The sequence below is a fragment of the Pan troglodytes genome, chromosome 23 (assembly GCF_028858775.2).
Source record: "Pan troglodytes isolate AG18354 chromosome 23, NHGRI_mPanTro3-v2.0_pri, whole genome shotgun sequence".
In the NCBI taxonomy this organism is placed as follows: domain Eukaryota; kingdom Metazoa; phylum Chordata; class Mammalia; order Primates; family Hominidae; genus Pan; species Pan troglodytes.
Window position 1 is genome coordinate 56,022,749 of NC_086016.1, and position 21,500 is coordinate 56,044,248.

Sequence of the window (21,500 nt, forward strand, 5' to 3'; positions counted from 1 at the left end):
ATAGCGATGTAAATATTCCCATGTTTATACAGATAGCGGAGTAGATATATCCATGTTTATACAGTTAGCAGTGTAGACATTTCCATGTTTATACAGATAGCGGTGTAGATATTTCCATGTTTATACAGATAGCGGTGGAGATATTTCCATGATTAGACAGATAGCGGTGGAGATATTTCAATGTTTATACAGATGACTGTGTAGATATTTCCATTTGTATACAGATGGCAGTGTAGATATTTCCATGTTTATACAGATGGCAGTGTAGATATTTCCATGTTTATACAGATTGCTGTGTGGCTATTTTCATGTTTATAGAAATAGCGGTGTAGGTATTTCCATGTTTATAGAGATGGCTGTGTAGATATTTCCATGTTTACACAGATGACTGTGTAGGTATTTCCATGTATATCCAGAAGGCAGTGTTGATATTTCAATGTTTATAGAGATAGCAGTTTAGTTATTTCCATGTTTATAGAGATGGCAGTGTAGATATTTCCATGTTTATACAGAAGGCGGTGAAGATATTTCCATGTTTTTAGGGATAGCCATGTAGATATTTCCATGTTTATACAGATAGCGGTGTTGACATTTCCATGTTTATAGAGATAGCGGTGTAGATATTTCCATATTTATGCAGATAGCGGAGTAGATATTTCCATGTTTATACAGATAGCAGTGTAGATATTAACATGTTTATACAGATAGCGGTGTAGATATATCCATGTTTATACAGATTGTGGTGTAGATATTTCCATGTTTATACAGATAGTGGTGTAGATATTTCCAGGTTTATACAGATAGTGGTGTAGATATTTCCATGTTTACAGAGACAGAGGTGTAGATATTTCCATATTCAAACAGATTGCTGTGTACATATTTCCATATTTAAACCGACAGCTCTGAAGATATTCCCATGTTTACACATATACTGTTGTAGATGTTTCCATGTTTATAGAGATTGCAGTGTAGATATTTCCATGTTTATAAAGATAGCGCTGTAGATATTTCCATGTTTACGCAGATAGCGGTGGAGATATTTCCATGTTTATATAGATAGCGCTGTAGATATTTGCTTGTTTATACAGATAGCGGTGTAGATATTTCCATGTTTATACAGATAGCGGTGTAGATATTTCCATGTTTATACAGATAGCGGTGGACATATTTTCAAGTCTATACAGATAGCAGTGGACATATTTTCATGTTTATAGAGATGGCAGTGTAGATATTTCCAAGTTTATAAAGATTGCGGTGTCGATATTTCCGTGTTTATACAGATAGCGGTGCAGGTATTTCCATGTTTGTAGAGACAGCGGTGTAGATATTTCCATGTTTTTACAGATGAGGGTGTAGATATTTCCATGTTTATACAGATGACTGTGTAGATATTTCCATGTTTTTTACATTTGGCGGTGTAAATATTTCCATGTTACGCAGATAGCGGTGTGGATATTTCCATGTTTATACAGACAGCGATGTAGATATTTCCATGTTTATAGAGATGGCTGTTTAGTTATTTCCATGTTTATACAGATTGCAGTGTAGATATTTCCATGTTTATACAGATAGTGGGGTAGATATTTCCATGTTTATACAGATGACTGTGTAGGTATTTCCATGTTTATACATATGGTGGTGCAGATATTTCCATGTTTAGAGAGATAGCCATGAAGATATTTCCATGTATATACAGACAGTGGTGTAGACATTTCCATGTTTATAGAGATTGCGGTGTAGATAATATCATCGTTATACAGATAGCGGTGTAGATATTTCCATGTTTATACAGATAACGGTGTAGATGTTTCCATGTTTATACAGATAGCGGTGTAGATATATCCATGTTTATACAGATCGTGGTGTATATATTTCCATGTTTATACAGATAGCGGTGTAGATATTTCCATGTTTATACAGATATCAGTGTAGATATTTCCATATTTACAGACATAGAGGTGTAGATATTTCCATATTTGCACCGATTGCGGTTTACGTATTTCCACGTTTATACAGATAGCGGTGTAGATAATCCATGTTTATACAGATAGCGGTGTAGATATTTCCATGTTTATACAGATAGCGGTGTAGATATTTCCATGTTTATAGAGATAGCGGAGGAGATATTTCCATGTTTTTATAGATAGCAATGTAAATATTTGAATGTTTATACAGATACAGTCTAGATATATCCATGTTTATATAGATAACGGTGTAGATATTTCCATTTTTATACACATAGCGGTGTAGTTATTTCCATGTTTATACAGATGACTGTGTACATATTTCCATGTTTATACAGATAGCGGTGTAGATATTTCCATTTTTATACAGATAGCGGTGTAGATATTTCCATGTTTATACAGATAGCGGTGTAGATATATCCATGTATATACAGATTGCGGTGTAGATATTTCCATGTTTATACAGATAGCGGTGTAGATATTTCTATGTTTACACAGATTACGGTGGAAATATTTCCATGTTTATACAGATAGCGATGTAAATATTCCCATGTTTATACAGATAGCGGAGTAGATATATCCATGTTTATACAGATAGCGGTGTAGACATTTCCATGTTTATACAGATAGCGGTGTAGATATTTCCATGTTTATACAGATTGTGGTGTAGGTATTTCCATGTTTTTACAGATAGCGGTATAGGTATTTCCAGGTTTATACAGATAGTGGTGTAGATATTTCCATGTTTACAGAGACAGAGGTGTAGATATTTCCATATTCACACAGATTGCTGTGTACATATTTCCATATTTAAACCGACAGCTCTGAAGATATTCCCATGTTTACACAGATACTGTTGTAGATGTTTCTATGTTTATAGAGATTGCAGTGTAGATATTTCCATGTTTATAAAGATAGCGCTGTAGATATTTCCATGTTTATGCAGATAGCGGTGGAGATATTTCCATGTTTATATAGATAGCGCTGTAGATATTTGCTTGTTTATACAGATAGCGGTGGAGATATTTCCATTTTTATACAGATAGCGGTGTAGATATTTCCATGTTTATATAGATAGCGGAGGAGATATTTCCATGTTTTTACAGATAGCAATGTAAATATTTGAATGTTTATACAGATAGCGGTCTAGATATATCCATGTTTATATAGATAACGGTGTAGATATTTCCATTTTTATACACATAGCGGTGTAGTTATTTCCATGTTTATACAGATGACTGTGTACATATTTCCATGTTTATACAGATGGCGGTGTAGATATTTCCATGTTTATACAGATAGCGGTCTAGATATTTCCATGTTTATACAGATAGCGGTGTAGATATTTCCATGTTTATACAGATAGCGGTGTAGATATTTCCATGTTTATACAGATAGCGGTGGACATATTTTCAAGTTTATACAGATAGCAGTGGACTTATTTTCATGTTTATAGAGATTTCAGTGTAGATATTTCCAAGTTTATAAAGATAGCGGTGTCGATATTTCCGTGTTTATACAGATAGCGGTGCAGGTATTTCCATGTTTGTAGAGACAGCGGTGTAGATATTTCCATGTTTTTACAGATGGGGGTGTAGATATTTCCATGTTTATACACATGACTGTGTAGATATTTCCATGTTTTTTACAGATGGCGGTGTAAATATTTCCATGTTACGCAGATAGCGGTGTGGATATTTCCATGTTTATACAGACAGCGATGTAGATATTTCCATGTTTATAGAGATGGCTGTGTAGTTATTTCCATGTTTATACAGATTGCAGTGTAGATATTTCCATGTTTATACAGATAGTGGGGTAGATATTTCCATGTTTATACAGATGACTGTGTAGGTATTTCCATGTTTATACAGATAGCGGTGTAGATATTTCCATGTTTATACAGATAGCGGTGTAGATATTTCCATTTTTATACAGATAGCGGTGTAGATATTTCCATGTTTATACAGATAGCGGTGTAGATATATCCATGTTTACACAGATTGCGGTGTAGATATTTCCATGTTTATAAAGATAGCGGTGTAGATATTTCTATGTTTACACAGATTGCGGTGGAAATATTTCCATGTTTATACAGATAGCGATGTAAATATTTCCATGTTTATACAGATAGCGGAGTAGATATATCCATGTTTATACAGATAGCAGTGTAGACATTTCCATGTTTATACAGATAGCGGTGTAGATATTTCCATGTTTATACAGATAGCGGTGGAGATATTTCCATGATTAGACAGATAGCGGTGGAGATATTTCAATGTTTATACAGATGACTGTGTAGATATTTCCATTTATATACAGATGGCAGTGTAGATATTTCCATGTTTATACAGATGGCTGTGTAGGTATTTCCATTTTTATACAGATGGCAGTGTAGATATTTCCATGTTTATACAGATGGCAGTCTAGATATTTCCATGTTTATACAGACTGCTGTGTGGATATTTTCATGTTGATAGAAATAGCGATGTAGGTATTTCCATGTTTATAGAGATGGCTGTGTAGATATTTCCATGTTTACACAGATGACTGTTTAGGTATTTCCATGTATATCCAGAATGCAGTGTTGATATTTCAATGTTTATAGAGATAGCAGTTTAGTTATTTCCATGTTTATACAGATGGCAGTGTAGATATTTCCATGTTTTTTCAGAAGGCGGTGAAGATATTTCCATGTTTTTAGGGATAGCCATGTAGATATTTCCATGTTTATACAGATAGCGGTGTTGACATTTCCATGTTTATAGAGATAGCGGTGTAGATATTTCCATATTTATGCAGATAGCGGAGTAGATATTTCCATGTTTATACAGATAGCAGTGTAGATATTAACATGTTTATACAGATAGCGGTGTAGATATATCCATGTTTATACAGATTGTGGTGTAGATACTTCCATGTTTATACAGATAGCGGTGTAGATATTTCCAGGTTTATACAGATAGTGGTGTAGATATTTCCATGTTTACAGAGACAGAGGTGTAGATATTTCCATATTCACACAGATTGCTGTGTACATATTTCCACATTTAAACCGACAGCTCTGAAGATATTCCCATGTTTACACAGATACTGTTGTAGATGTTTCCATGTTTATAGAGATTGCAGTGTAGATATTTCCATGTTTATAAAGATAGCGGTGTAGATATTTCCATGTTTATGCAGATAGCGGTGGAGATATTTCCATGTTTATAAAGATAGCGCTGTAGATATTTGCTTGTTTATACAGATAGCGGTGTAGATATTTCCATGTTTATACAGATAACAGTGTAGATATTTCCATGTTTATAGAGACAGCGGAGGAGATATTTCCATGTTTTTACAGATAGCAATGTAAATATTTGAATGTTTATACAGATAGCGGTCTAGATATTTCCATGTTTATATAGATAACGGTGTAGATATTTCCATTTTTATACACATAGCGGTGTAGTTATTTCCATGTTTATACAGATGACTGTGTACATATTTCCATGTTTATACAGATGGCGGTGTAGATATTTCCATGTTTATACAGATAGCGGTCTGGATATTTCCATGTTTATACAGAGAGCGGTGTAGATATTTCCATGTTTATACAGATAGCGGTGTAGAGATTTCCATGTTTATACAGATAGCGGTGGACATATTTTCAAGTTTATACAGATAGCGGTGGACATATTTTCATGTTTATAGAGATGGCAGTGTAGATATTTCCAAGTTTATAAAGATAGCGGTGTCGATATTTCCGTGTTTATACAGATAGCGGTGCAGGTATTTCCATGTTTGTAGAGACAGCGGTGTGGATATTTCCATGTTTTTACAGATGGGGGTGTAGATATTTCCATGTTTATACAAATGACTGTGTAATTATTTCCATGTTTTTTACAGATGGCGGTGTAAATATTTCCATGTTACGCAGATAGCGGTGTGGATATTTCCATGTTTATACAGACAGCGATGTAGATATTTCCATGTTTATAGAGATGGCTGTGTAGTTATTTCCATGTTTATACAGATTGCAGTGTAGATATTTCCATGTTTATACAGGTAGTGGGGTAGATATTTCCATGTTTATACAGATGACTGTGTAGGTATTTCCATGTTTATACATATGGCGGTGTAGATATTTCCATGTTTAGAGAGATAGTCATGAAGATATTTCCATGTTTATACAGACAGTGGTGTAGACATTTCCATGTTTATAGAGATAGCGGTGTAGATATTTCCATAGTTATACAGATAGCGGTGTAGATATTTCCATGTTTATACAGATAGCGGTGTAGATGTTTCCATGTTTATACAGATAGCGGTGTAGATATATCCATGTTTATACAGATCGTGGTGTATATATTTCCATGTTTATACAGATAGCGGTGTAGATATTTCCATGTTTATACAGGTAGCGGTGTAGATATTTCCATATTTACAGAGATAGAGGTGTAGATATTTCCATATTTGCACCGATTGCGGTTTACATATTTCCACGTTTATACAGATAGTGGTGTAGATATTTCCATGTTTATACAGATAGCGGTGTAGACATTTCCATGTTTATACAGATAGCGGTGTAGATATTTCCATGTTTATACAGATAGCGGTGGAGATATTTCCATGATTAGACAGATAGCGGTGGAGATATTTCAATGTTTATACAGATGACTGTGTGGCTATTTTCATGTTTATAGAAATAGCGGTGTAGGTATTTCCATGTTTATAGAGATGGCTGTGTAGATATTTCCATGTTTACACAGATGACTGTGTAGGTATTTCCATGTATATCCAGAAGGCAGTGTTGATATCTCAATGTTTATAGAGATAGCAGTTTAGTTATTTCCATGTTTATACAGATGGCAGTGTAGATATTTCCATCTTTATACAGAAGGCGGTGAAGATATTTCCATGTTTTTAGGGATAGCCATGTAGATATTTCCATGGTTATACAGATAGCGGTGTTGACATTTCCATGTTTATAGAGATAGCGGTGTAGATATTTCGATATTTATGCAGATAGCGGAGTAGATATTTCCATGTTTATACAGATAGCAGTGTAGGTATTAACATGTTCATACAGATAGCGGTGTAGATATATCCATGTTTATACAGATTGTGGTGTAGATATTTCCATGTTTATAAAGATTGCGGTGCAGATATTTCTATGTTTACACAGATTTCAGTGGAAATATTTCCATGTTTATACAGATAGTGATGTAAATATTCCCATGTTTATACAGATAGCGGAGTAGATATATCCATGTTTATACAGTTAGCGGTGTAGACATTTCCATGTTTATACAGATAGCGGTGTAGATATATCCATGTTTATACAGATTGCGGTGTAGATATTTACATGTTTATAAAGATAGCGGTGGAGATATTTCCATGATTAGACAGATCGCGGTGGAGATATTTCAATGTTTATACAGATGACTGTGTAGATATTTCCATTTGTATACAGATGGCAGTGTAGATATTTCCATGTTTATACAGATGGCAGTGTAGATATTTCCATGTTTATACAGATTGCTGTGTGGTTATTTTCATGTTTATAGAAATAGCGGTGTAGGTATTTCCATGTTTATAGATATGGCTGTGTAGATATTTCCATGTTCACACAGATGACTGTGTAGGTATTTCCATGTATATCCAGAAGGCAGTGTTGATATTTCAATGTTTATAGAGAGAGCAGTTTAGTTATTTCCATGTTTATACAGATGGCAGTGTAGATATTTCCATGTTTATACAGAAGGCGGTGAAGATATTTCCATGTTTTTAGGGATGGCCATGTAGATATTTCCATGTTTATACAGATAGCGGTGTTGACATTTCCATGTTTATAGAGATAGTGGTGTAGATATTTCCATATTTATGCAGATAGCGGAGTAGATATTTCCATGTTTATACAGATAGCAGTGGAGGTATTAACATGTTTATACAGATAGCGGTGTAGATATATCCATGTTTATACAGATTGTGTTGTAGATATTTCCATGTTTATACAGATAGCGGTGTAGATATTTCCAGGTATATCCAGATAGTGGTGTAGATATTTCCATGTTTACAGAGACAGAGGTGTAGATATTTCCATATTCACACAGATTGCTGTGTACCTATTTCCATATTTAAACCGACAGCTCTGAAGATATTCCAATGTTTACACAGATACTGTTGTAGATGTTTCCATGTTTATAGAGATTGCAGTGCAGATATTTCCATGTTTATAAAGATAGCGGTGTAGATATTTCCATGTTTATGCAGATAGCGGTGGAGATATTTCCTTGTTTATATGGATAGCGCTGTAGATATTTGCTTGTTTATACAGATAGCGGTGTAGATATTTCCATGTTTATACAGATAGCGGTGTAGATATTTCCATGTTTATAGAGAGAGCGGAGGAGATATTTCCATGTTTTTACAGATAGCAATGTAAATATTTGAATGTTTATACAGATAGCGGTCTAGATATTTCCATGTTTATACTGATAGCGGTGTAGATATTTCCATGTTTATACAGATAGCAGTGTAGATATTTCCATGTATATTCAGATAGCGGTGGACCTATTTTCAAGTTTATACAGATAGCGGTGGACATATTTTCATGTTTATAGAGATGGCAGTGTAGATATTTCCAAGTTTATAAAGATAGCGGTGTCGATTTTTCCCTGTTTATACAGATAGCGGTGCAGGTATTTCCATGTTTGTAGAGACAGCGGTGTAGATATTTCCATGTTTTTACAGATGGGGGTGTAGATATTTCCATGTTTATACAGATGACTGTGTAGATGTTTCCATGTTTTTTACAGATGGCGGTGTAAATATTTCCATGTTATGCAGATAGCGGTGTGGATATTTCCATGTTTATACAGACAGCGATGTAGATATTTCCATGTTTATAGAGATGGCTGTGTAGTTATTTCCATGTTTATACAGATTGCAGTGTAGATATTTCCATGTTTATACAGATAGTGGGATAGATATTTCCATGTTCATACAGATGACTGTGTAGGTATTTCCATGTTTATACATATGGCGGTGTAGATATTTCCATGTTTAGAGAGATAGCCATGAAGATATTTCCATGTTTATACAGACAGTGGTGTAGACATTTCCATGTTTATAGAGATAGCGGTGTAGATATTTCCATAGTTATACAGATAGCGGTGTAGATATTTCCATGTTTATACAGATAGCGGTGTAGATGTTTCCATGTTTATACAGATAGCGGTGTAGATATATCCATGTTTATACAGATCATGGTGTATATATTTCCATGTTTATACAGTTAGCGGTGAAGATATTTCCATGTTTATATAGATAGCGGTGTAGATATTTCCATATTTACAGAGATAGAGGTGTAGATATTTCCATATTTGCACCGATTGCGGTTTACATATTTCCAAGTTTATACAGATAGTGGTGTAGATATTTCCATGTTTATACAGATAGCGGTGTAGATATTTCCATGTTTATACAGATAGCGGTGTAGATATTTCCATGTTTATACAGATAGCGGTGTAGATATATCCATGTATATACAGATTGCGGTGTAGATATTTCCATGTTTATAAAGATAGCGGTGTAGATATTTCTATGTTTACACAGATTCCGGTGGAAATATTTCCATGTTTATACAGATAGCGATGTAAATATTCCCATGTTTATACAGATAGCGGAGTAGATATATCCATGTTTATACAGATAGCGGTGTAGACATTTCCATGTTTATACAGATAGCGGTGTAGATATTTCCATGTTTATACAGATAGCGGTGGAGATATTTCCATGATTAGACAGATAGCGGTGGAGATATTTCAATGTTTATACAGATGACTGTGTAGATATTTCCATTTGTATACAGATGGCAGTGTAGATATTTCCATGTTTATACAGATGGCAGTGTAGATATTTCCATGTTTATACAGATTGCTGTGTGGCTATTTTCATGTTTGTAGAAATAGCGGTGTAGGTATTTCCATGTTTATAGATATGGCTGTGTAGATATTTCCATGTTTACACAGATGACTGTGTAGGTATTTCCATGTATATCCAGAAGGCAGTGTTGATATTTCAATGTTTAAAGAGATAGCAGTTTAGTTATTTCCATGTTTATACAGATGGCAGTGTAGACATTTCCATGTTTATACAGATAGCGGTGTAGATATTTACATGTTTATACAGATAGCGGTGGAGATATTTCCATGATTAGACAGATAGCAGTGGAGATATTTCAATGTTTATACAGATGACTGTGTAGACATTTCCATTTGTATACAGATGGCAGTGTAGATATTTCCATGTTTATACAGATGGCAGTGTAGATATTTCCATGTTTATACAGATTGCTGTGTGGCTATTTTCATGTTTATAGAAATAGCGATGTAGGTATTTCCATGTTTATAGAGATGGCTTTATAGATATTTCCATGTTTACACAGATGACTGTGTAGGTGTTTCCATGTATATCCAGAAGGCAGTGTTGATATTTCAATGTTTATAGAGATAGCGGTGTAGATATTTCCATATTTATGCAGATAGCGGAGTAGATATTTCCATGTTTATAGAGATAGCAGTGTAGATATTAACATGTTTATACAGATAGCGGTGTAGATATATCCATGTTTATACAGATTGTGGTGTAGATATTTCCATGTTTATACAGATAGCGGTGTAGATATTTCCAGGTTTATACAGATAGTGGTGTAGATATTTCCATGTTTACAGAGACAGAGGTGTAGATATTTCCATATTCACACAGATTGCTGTGTACATATTTCCATACTTATACCGACAGCTCTGAAGATATTCCCATGTTTACACAGATACTGTTGTAGATGTTTCCATGTTTATAGAGATTGCAGTGTAGATATTTCCATGTTTATAAAGATAGCGGTTTAGATATTTCCATGTTTATACAGATAGCGGTGTAGATATTTCCATGTTTATACAGATAGCGGTGTAGATATTTCCATGTTTATAGAGATAGCGGAGGAGATATTTCCATGTTTTTACAGATAGCAATGTAAATATTTGAATGTTTATACAGATAGCGGTCTAGATATTTCCATGTTTATATAGATAACGGTGTAGATATTTCCATTTTTATACACATAGCGGTGTAGTTATTTCCATGTTTATACAGATGACTGTGTACATATTTCCATGTTTATACAGATGGCGGTGTAGATATTTCCATGTTTATACAGATAGCGGTCTAGATATTTCCATGTTTATACTGATAGCGGTGTAGATATTTCCATGTTAATACAGATAGCAGTGTAGATATTTCCATGTATATAGAGATAGCGGTGGACATATTCTCAAGTTTATACAGATAGCGGTGGACATATTTTCATGTTTATAGAGATGGCAGTGTAGATATTTCCAAGTTTATAAAGATAGCGGTGTCGATATTTCCGTGTTTATACAGATAGCGGTTCAGGTATTTCCATGTTTGTAGAGACAGCGGTGTAGATATTTCCATGTTTTTACAGATGGGGGTGTAGATATTTCCATGTTTATAGAGATGACTGTGTAGATATTTCCATGTTTTTTACAGATGTCGGTGTAAATATTTCCATGTTACGCAGATAGCGGTGTGGATATTTCCATGTTTATACAGACAGCGATGTAGATATTTCCATGTTTATAGAGATGGCTGTGTAGTTATTTCCATGTTTATACAGATTGCAGTGTAGATATTTCCATGTTTATACAGATAGTGGGGTAGATATTTCCATGTTTATATAGATGACTGTGTAGGTATTTCCATGTTTATACATATGGCGGTGTAGTTATTTCCGTGTTTAGAGAGATAGCCATGAAGATATTTCCATGTTTCTACAGACAGTGGTGTAGACATTTCCATGTTTATAGAGATAGCGGTGTAGATATTTCCATAGTTATACAGATAGCGGTGTAGATATTTCCATGTTTATACAGATAGCGGTGTAGATGTTTCCATGTTTATACAGATAGCGGTGTAGATATATCCATGTTTATACAAATCGTGGTGTATATATTTCCATGTTTATACAGATAGCAGTGTAGATATTTCCATGTTTATACAGATAGCGGTGTAGATATTTCCATATTTACAGAGACAGAGGTGTAGATATTTCCATATTTGCACAGATTCCGGTGTACATATTTCCACGTTTATACAGATAGTGGTGTAGATATTTCCATGTTTATACAGATAGCGGTGTAGATATTTCCATGTTTATACAGATAGCGGTGTAGATATTTCCATGTTTATACAGATAGCGGTGTAGATATATTCATGTTTACACAGATTGCGGTGTAGATATTTCCATGTTTATAAAGATAGCGGTGTAGATATTTCTATGTTTACACAGATTGCGGTGGAAATATTTCCATGTTTATACAGATAGCGGAGTAGATATATCCATGTTTATACAGATAGCAGTGTAGACATTTCCATGTTTATACAGATAGCGGTGTAGATATTTCCATGTTTATACAGATAGCGGTGGAGATATTTCCATGATTAGACAGATAGCGGTGGAGATATTTCAATGTTTATACAGATGACTGTGTACATATTTCCATTTGTATACAGATGGCAGTGTAGATATTTCCATGTTTATACAGATGGCAGTGTAGATATTTCCATGTTTATACAGATTGCTGTGTGGCTATTTTCATGTTTATAGAAATAGCGGTATAGGTATATCCATGTTTATAGAGATGGCTGTGTAGATATTTCCATGTTTACACAGATGACTGTGTAGGTATTTCCTTGTATATCCAGAAGGCAGTGTTGATATTTCAATGTTTATAGAGATAGCAGTTTAGTTATTTCCATGTTTATACAGATGGCAGTGTAGATATTTCCATGTTTATACAGAAGCCGGTGAAGATATTTCCATGTTTTTAGGGATAGCCATGTAGATATTTCCATGTTTATACAGATAGCGGTGTTGACATTTCCATGTTTATAGAGATAGCGGTGTAGATATTTCCATATTTATGCAGATAGCGGAGTAGATATTTCCATGTTTATACAGATAGCAGTGTAGGTATTAACATGTTTATACAGATAGCGGTGTAGATATATCCATGTTTATACAGATTGTGGTGTAGATATTTCCATGTTTATACAGATAGCGGTGTAGATATTTCCAGGTTTATACAGATAGTGGTGTAGATATTTCCATGTTTACAGAGACAGAGGTGTAGATATTTCCATATTCACACAGATTGCTGTGTACATATTTCCATATTTAAACCGACAGCTCTGAAGATATTCCCATGTTTACACAGATACTGTTGTAGATGTTTCCATGTTTATAGAGATTGCAGTGTAGATATTTCCATGTTTATAAAGATAGCGGTGTAGATATTTCCATGTTTATGCAGATAGCGGTGGAGATATTTCCATGTTTATATAGATAGCGCTGTAGATATTTGCTTGTTTATACAGATAGCGGTGTAGATATTTCCATGTTTATACAGATAGCGGTGTAGATATTTCCATGTTTATAGAGATAGCGGAGGAGATATTTCCATGTTTTTACAGATAGCAATGTAAATATTTGAATGTTTATACAGATAGCGGTCTAGATATTTCCATGTTTATATAGATAACGGTGTAGATATTTCCATTTTTATACACATAGCGGTGTAGTTATTTCCATGTTTATACAGATGACTGTGTACATATTTCCATGTTTATACAGATGGCGGTGTAGATATTTCCATGTTTATACAGATGACTGTGTAGATATTTCCATGTTTTTTACAGATGGCGGTGTAAATATTTCCATGTTACGCAGATAGCGGTGTGGATATTTCCATGTTTATACAGACAGCGATGTAGATATTTCCATGTTTATAGAGATGGCTGTGTAGTTATTTCCATGTTTATACAGATTGCAGTGTAGATATTTCCATGTTTATACAGATAGTAGGGTAGATATTTCCATGTTTATACAGATGACTGTGTAGGTATTTCCATGTTTATACATATGGCGGTGTAGATATTTCCATGTTTAGAGAGATAGCCAAGAAGATATTTCCATGTTTATACAGACAGTGGTGTAGACATTTCCATGTTTATAGAGATAGCGGTGTAGATATTTCCATAGTTATACAGATAGCAGTGTAGATATTTCCATGTTTATACAGATAGCGGTGTAGATGTTTCCATGTTTATACAGATAGCGGTGTAGATATATCCATGTTTATACAGATAGCGGTGTAGATGTTTCCATGTTTATACAGATAGCGGTGTAGATATATCCATGTTTATACAGATCGTGGTGTATATATTTCCATGTTTATACAGATAGCGGTGTAGATATTTCCATGTTTATACAGATAGCGGTGTAGATATTTCCATATTTACAGAGATAGAGGTGTAGATATTTCCATATTTGCACAGATTGCGGTGTACATATTTCCACGTTTATACAGATAGTGGTGTAGATATTTCCATGTTTATACAGATAGCGGTGTAGATATTTCCAGGTTTATACAGATAGTGGTGTAGATATTTCCATGTTTACAGAGACAGAGGTGTAGATATTTCCATATTCACACAGATTGCTGTGTACATATTTCCATATTTAAACCGACAGCTCTGAAGATATTCCCATGTTTACACAGATACTGTTGTAGATGTTTCCATGTTTATAGAGATTGCAGTGTAGATATTTCCATGTTTATAAAGATAGCGGTGTAGATATTTCCATGTTTATGCAGATAGCGGTGGAGATATTTCCATGTTTATATAGATAGCGCTGTAGATATTTGCTTGTTTATACAGATAGCGGTGTACATATTTCCATGTTTATACAGATAGCGGTGTAGATATTTCCATGTTTATAGAGATAGCGGAGGAGATATTTCCATGTTTTTACAGATAGCAATGTAAATATTTGAATGTTTACACAGATAGCGGTCTAGATATTTCCATGTTTATATAGATAACGGTGTAGATATTTCCATTTTTATACACATAGCGGTGTAGTTATTTCCATGTTTATACAGATGACTGTGTACATATTTCCATGTTTATACAGATGGCGGTGTAGATATTTCCATGTTTATACAGATGACTGTGTAGATATTTCCATGTTTTTTACAGATGGCGGTGTAAATATTTCCATGTTACGCAGATAGCGGTGTGGATATTTCCATGTTTATACAGACAGCGATGTAGATATTTCCATGTTTATAGAGATGGCTGTGTAGTTATTTCCATGTTTATACAGATTGCAGTGTAGATATTTCCATGTTTATACAGATAGTAGGGTAGATATTTCCATGTTTATACAGATGACTGTGTAGGTATTTCCATGTTTATACATATGGCGGTGTAGATATTTCCATGTTTAGAGAGATAGCCAAGAAGATATTTCCATGTTTATACAGACAGTGGTGTAGACATTTCCATGTTTATAGAGATAGCGGTGTAGATATTTCCATAGTTATACAGATAGCAGTGTAGATATTTCCATGTTTATACAGATAGCGGTGTAGATGTTTCCATGTTTATACAGATAGCGGTGTAGATATATCCATGTTTATACAGATAGCGGTGTAGATGTTTCCATGTTTATACAGATAGCGGTGTAGATATATCCATGTTTATACAGATCGTGGTGTATATATTTCCATGTTTATACAGATAGCGGTGTAGATATTTCCATGTTTATACAGATAGCGGTGTAGATATTTCCATATTTACAGAGATAGAGGTGTAGATATTTCCATATTTGCACAGATTGCGGTGTACATATTTCCACGTTTATACAGATAGTGGTGTAGATATTTCCATGTTTATACAGATAGCGGTGTAGATATTTCCATGTTTATACAGATAGCGGTGTAGATATTTCCATGTTTATACAGATAGCGGTGTAGATATATTGATGTTTACACAGATTGCGGTGTAGATATTTCCATGTTTATAAAGATAGCGGTGTAGTTATTTCTATGTTTACACAGATTGCGGTGGAAATATTTCCATGTTTATACAGATAGCGGTGTAGATATTTCCAGGTTTATACAGATAGTGGTGTAGATATTTCCATGTTTACAGAGACAGAGGTGTAGATATTTCCATATTCACACAGATTGCTGTGTACATATTTCCATATTTAAACCGACAGCTCTGAAGATATTCCCATGTTTACACAGATACTTTTGTAGATGTTTCCATGTTTATAGAGATTGCAGTGTAGATATTTCCATGTTTATAAAGATAGCGGTGTAGATATTTCCATGTTTATGCAGATAGCGGTGGAGATATTTCCATGTTTATATAGATAGCGCTGTAGATATTTGCTTGTTTATACAGATAGCGGTGTAGATATTTCCATGTTTATACAGATAGCGGTGTAGATATTTCCATGTTTATAGAGATAGCGGAGGAGATATTTCCATGTTTTTACAGATAGCAATGTAAATAATTGAATGTTTATACAGATAGCGGTCTAGATATTTCCATGTTTATATAGATAACGGTGTAGATATCTCCATTTTTATACACATAGCGGTGTAGTTATTTCCATGTTTATACAGATGACTGTGTACATATTTCCATGTTTATATAGATGGCGGTGTAGATATTTCCATGTTTATACAGATAGCGGTCTAGATATTTCCATGTTTATACTGATAGTGGTGTAGATATTTCCATGTTAATACAGATAGCAGTGTAGATATTTCCATGTATATACAGATAGCGGTGGACATATTCTCAAGTTTATACCGATAGCGGTGGACATATTTTCATGTTTATAGAGATGGCAGTGTAGATATTTCCAAGTTTATAAAGATAGCGGTGTCGATATTTCCGTGTTTATACAGATAGCGGTTAAGGTATTTCCATGTTTGTAGAGACAGCGGTGTAGATATTTCCATGTTTTTACAGATGGGGGTGTAGATATTTCCATGTTTATACAGATGACTGTGTAGATATTTCCATGTTTTTTACAGATGGCGGTGTAAATATTTCCATGTTACGCAGATAGCGGTGTGGATATTTCCATGTTTATACAGACAGCGATGTAGATATTTCCATGTTTATAGAGATGGCTGTGTAGTTATTTCCATGTTTATACAGATTGCAGTGTAGATATTTCCATGTTTATACAGATAGTGGGGTAGATATTTCCATGTTTATACAGATGACTGTGTAGGTATTTCCATGTTTATACATATGGCGGTGTAGATATTTCCATGTTTAGAGAGATAGCCATGAAGCTATTTCCATCTTTATACAGACAGTGGTGTAGACATTTCCATGTTTATAGAGATAGCGGTGTAGATATTTCCATAGTTATACAGATAGCGGTGCAGATATTTCCATGTTTATACAGATAGCGGTGTAGATGTTTCCATGTTTATACAGATAGCGGTGTAGATATATCCATGTTTATACAGATCGTGGTGTATATATTTCCATGTTTATACAGATAGCGGTGTAGATATTTCCATGTTTATACAGATAGCGGTGTAGATATTTCCATATTTACAGAGATAGAGGTGTAGATATTTCCATATTTGCACAGATTGTGGTGTACATATTTCCACGTTTATAGAGATAGTGGTGTAGATATTTCCATGTTTATACAGATAGCGGTGTAGATATTTCCATGTTTATACAGATAGCGGTGTAGATATTTCCATGTTTATACAGATAGCGGTGTAGATATATTGATGTTTACACAGATTGCGGTGTAGATATTTCCATGTTTATAAAGATAGCGGTGTAGATATTTCTATGTTTACACAGATTGCGGTGGAAATATTTCCATGTTTATACAGATAGCGGAGTAGATATATCCATGTTTATACAGATAGCAGTGTAGACATTTCCATGTTTATACAGATAGCGGTGTAGATATTTCCATGTTTATACAGATAGCGGTGGAGATATTTCCATGATAAGACAGATAGCGGTGGAGATATTTCAATGTTTATACAGATGACTGTATAGATATTTCCATTTGTATACAGATGGCAGTGTAGATATTTCCATGTTTATACAGATGGCAGTGTAGATATTTCCATGTTTATACAGATTGCTGTGTGGCTATTTTCATGTTTATATAAATAGCAATGTAGGTATTTCCATGTTTATAGAGATGGCTGTGCAGATATTTCCATGTTTACACAGATGACTGTGTAGGTATTTCCATGTATATCCAGAAGGCAGTGTTGATATTTCAATGTTTATAGAGATAGCAGTTTAGTTATTTCCATGTTTATACAGAAGGCGGTGAAGATATTTCCATGTTTTTAGGGATAGCCATGTAGATATTTCCATGTTTATACAGATAGCGGTGTTGACATTTCCATGTTTATAGAGATAGCGGTGTAGATATTTCCATATTTATGCAGATAGCGGAGTAGATATTTCCAAGTTTATACAGATAGCAGTGTAGATATTAACATGTTTATACAGATAGCGGTGTAGATATATCCATGTTTATACAGATTGCGGTGTAGATATTTCCATGTTTATTCAGATAGCGGTGTAGATATTTCCATGTTTATACAGATAGCGTTGTAGATATTTCCATGTTTATACAGATAGCGGTGTAGATATATCCATGTATATTCAGATTGCGGTGTAGATATTTCCATGTTTATAAAGATAGCGGTGTAGATATTTCTATGTTTACACAGATTGCGGTGGAAATATTTCCATGTTTATACAGATAGCGATGTAAATATTCCCATGTTTATACAGATAGCGTAGTAGATATATCCATGTTTATACAGATAGCGATGTAAATATTCCAATGTTTATACAGATAGCGTAGTAGATATATCCCTGTTTATACAGATAGCGGTGTAGACATTTCCATGTTTATACAGATAGCGGTGTAGATATTTCCATGTTAATACAGATAGCGGTGGAGATATTTCCATGATTAGACAGATCGCGGTGGAGATATTTCAATGTTTATACCGATGACTGTTTAGATATTTCCATTTGTATACAGATGTCAGTGTAGATATTTCCATGTTTATACAGATGGCAGTGTAGATATTTCCATGTTTATACAGATTGCTGTGTGGCTATTTTCATGTTTATAGAAATAGCGGTGTAGGTATTTCCATGTTTATAGAGATGGCTGTGTAGATATTTCCATGTTTACACAGATGACTGTGTAGGTATTTCCATGTATATCCAGAAGGCAGTGTTGATATTTCAATGTTTATAGAGATAGCAGTTTAGATATTTCCATGTTTATACAGATGGCAGTGTAGATATTTCCATGTTTATACAGAAGGTGGTGAAGATATTTCCATGTTTTTAGGGATAGCCATGTAGATATTTCCATGTTTATACAGATAGCGGTGTTGACATTTCCATGTTTATAGAGATAGCGGTGTGGATATTTCCATATTTATGCAGATAGCGGAGTAGATATTTCCATGTTTATACAGATAGCAGTGTAGGTATTAACATGTTTATACAGATAGCGGTGTAGATATATCCATGTTTATACAGATTGTGGTGTAGATATTTCCATGTTTATACAGATAGCGGTGTAGATATTTCCATGTTTATACAGATAGCGGTGTAGATATATCCATGTATATACAGATTGCGGTGTAGATATTTCCATGTTTATAAAGACAGCGGTGTAGATATTTCTATGTTTACACAGATTGCGGTGGAAATATTTCCATGTTTATACAGATAGCGATGTAAATATTCCCATGTTTATACAGATAGCATAGTAGATATATCCATGTTTATACAGATAGCGGTGTAGGCATTTCCATGTTTATACAGATAGCGGTGTAGATATATCCATGTTTATACAGATCGTGATGTATATATTTCCATGTTTATTCAGATAGCGGTGTAGATATTTCCATGTTTATACAGATAGCGGTGTTGATATTTCCATATTTACAGAGATAGAGCTGTAGATATTTCCATATTTGCACAGATTGCAGTGTACATGTTTCCACGTTTATACAGATAGTGGTGTAGATATTTCCATGTTTATACACATAGCGGTGTAGATATTTCCATGTTTATACAGATAGCGCTGTAGATATTTCCATGTTTATACAGATAGCGGTGGACATATTTTCAAGTTTATACAGATAGCGGTGGACATATTTTCATGTTTATAGAGATGGCAGTGTAGATATTTCCAAGTTTATAAAGATAGCGGTGTCGATATTTCCGTGTTTATACAGATAGCGGTGCAGGTATTCCCATGTTTGTAGAGACAGCGGTGTAGATATTTCCATGTTTTTACAGATGGGGTTGTAGATATTTCCATGTTTATACAGATGACTGTGTAGATATTTCCATGTTTTTTACAGATGGCGGTGTAAATATTTCCATGTTACGCAGATAGCGGTGTGGATATTTCCATGATTATACAGACAGCGATGTAGATATTTCCATGTTTATAGAGATGGCTGTGTAGTTATTTCCATGTTTATACAGATTGCAGTGTAGATATTTCCATGTTTGTACAGATAGTGGGGTAGATATTTCCATGTTTATACAGATGACTGTGTAGGTATTTCCATGTTTATACATATGGCGGTGTAGATATTTCCATGTTTAGAGAGATAACCATGAAGATATTTCCATGTTTATACAGACAGTGGTGTAGACATTTCCATGTTTATAGAGATTGCGGTGTAGATATTTCCATAGTTATACAGATAGCGGTGTAGATATTTCCATGTTTATACAGATAGCGGTGTAGATGTTTCCATGTTTATACAGATAGCGGTGTAGATATTTCCATATTTACAGAGATAGAGGTGTAGATATTTCCATATTTGCAGCGATTGCGGTTTACATATTTCCACGTTTATACAGATAGTGGTGTAGATATTTCCATGTTTATACAGATAGCGGTGTAGATATTTCCATCTTTATACAGATAGCGGTGTAGATATTTCCATGTTTATACAGATAGCAGTGAGGATATATCCATGTATATACAGATTGCGGTGTAGATATTTCCATGTTTATAAAGATAGCGGTGTAGATATTTCTATGTTTACACAGATTGCGGTGGAAATATTTCCATGTTTATACAGATAGCGATGTAAATATTCCCATGTTTATACAGATAGCGGAGTAGATATATCCATGTTTATACAGATAGCGGTGTAGACATTTCCATGTTTATACAGATAGCGGTGTAGATATTTCCATGTTTATACAGATAGCGGTGGAGATATTTCCATGATTAGACAGATAGCGGTGGGGATATTTCAATGTTTATACAGATGACTGTGTAGATATTTCCATTTGTATACAGATGGCAGTGTAGATATTTCCATGTTTATACAGAGCGCAGTGTAGATATTTCCATGTTTATACAGATTGCTGTGTGGCTATTTTCATGTTTATAGAAATAGCGGTGTAGGTATTTCCATGTTTATAGAGATGGCTGTGTAGATATTTCCATGTTTACACAGATGACTGTGTAGGTATTTCCATGTATATCCAGAAGGCAGTGTTGATATTTCAATGTTTATAGAGATAGCAGTTTAGTTATTTCCATGTTTATAC